Genomic DNA, 1491 nt, shown 5'->3' on the forward strand with positions numbered 1-1491 from the left:
GGCTACAAATGGTTTGAAGTCTTTGTGGATTTAATTGGATCTCCTGTGGAGTAATAATATGGCCTAAATATTTAACTTGAGTTTTAACAAATTGAAGCTTATCTTTAGAGGCTTTGCCTTCTAGCAGCCAAGTAATTAAGCAGATATATGAAATCTTCTCCACAATCTGAGAGTTGCTAGAACAAAGTAGCAAATCATCAAGATAGTGAATAAAGAGAAAATTATTTGGAAAGATTAGATCCTGTAACTTTGTCTTTTAAGACTTGGGAGAAATAGCTAGGAGATTTGGTAAAGCTGTGAGGCATGATGGTCCAGGTATATTGGTGTCAGTCCCAAGTAAAGTCAAATAAATATTGACGATCAAGGTGGACCTAGATACTAAAGAAAGCACTCCACAGGTCCAATATAGTAAAGATCTTAGCCTTAGGAGGCACTGGAGACAACAAAAGATGAAGATTTGGAACTAACAGAAATCAGGGAATCACCAGACAATTGATGGCCTTATGTCTCAAACAAATCCCCATCTCTTCCCATTAGGTTTCTTAACTGGAAGAACTGGAGTATTACATGGGTCAGAGCAACGTATCATTAGCCCTTTATTAATAAATTCCTCAAATACAGGTGTTAACCCTTGAATTGCCTCTTGTCTTAGAAAGTATTGGGAAATCCTAGAAAGTGGTTTCGTTGGATGAATTTGAACTTTAATTGGTTATGTACTGTGAATTATTCCCACATCTGTGGAAGGAGAAGCCTATAAGATTGGGGATACAGACAATAATAATGTGTGCTGTTTTTCTAAAGTAGAGGTGTCCTTATCCATTGTCAAAGCCTCTAAGTGGCATAAGAAGTCTATTTGGGGTTTCTCTGGAAATTGAAAGTTATTTCTTCCCTTTTTATCAAAGATTATAAAGCAGTCTCATTCATTTAATAAATCTCATTTTAAAAGACTGGCAAGTGTAGTATCACATAAGAGAAAGGAGTGGCTTTTGAATAAGGGTTTGAAAAACATGACACTGGCATAGATTGGGGTGTATGTTGAATTTGCAGCAGTGCTTTTTCCAATGTTCAGGTATCTTGCAATAATGACATATTATCCTAGGGTGACCTGGGATTACTGCCTCTATAAAGAGTTTCCAGTTGTTGGAGCAGTAGAGCCATGTGGTAGTTAAGGTTATGTATCAAATTGGCTAGGCTGTGATTTTGATTATATATTATATATATAATATAATATATATTTATATACTATATATATATATATATATATATATATATATATATATGCATACACATATATACACATTCAAGTCAGCTCCAATTCATTGCAATCCCATGTACAACTGAAACAGAATGATACACTGCCTGACCCTATGCGAGCCTCAAATCCTTGGTATACCTGAGCCTGTTGTTGCAGCCACTGTGTCAATCCATCTGATTGAGGGCCTGCCCCGTTTTGTTGACCTCCACTTTACCAAGCATGATATCTTTCTCCAG

Source organism: Orycteropus afer, unplaced genomic scaffold, assembly GCF_000298275.1.
Source record: "Orycteropus afer afer isolate SDZICR_OR568_19922 unplaced genomic scaffold, OryAfe1.0 scaffold00083, whole genome shotgun sequence".
In the NCBI taxonomy this organism is placed as follows: domain Eukaryota; kingdom Metazoa; phylum Chordata; class Mammalia; order Tubulidentata; family Orycteropodidae; genus Orycteropus; species Orycteropus afer.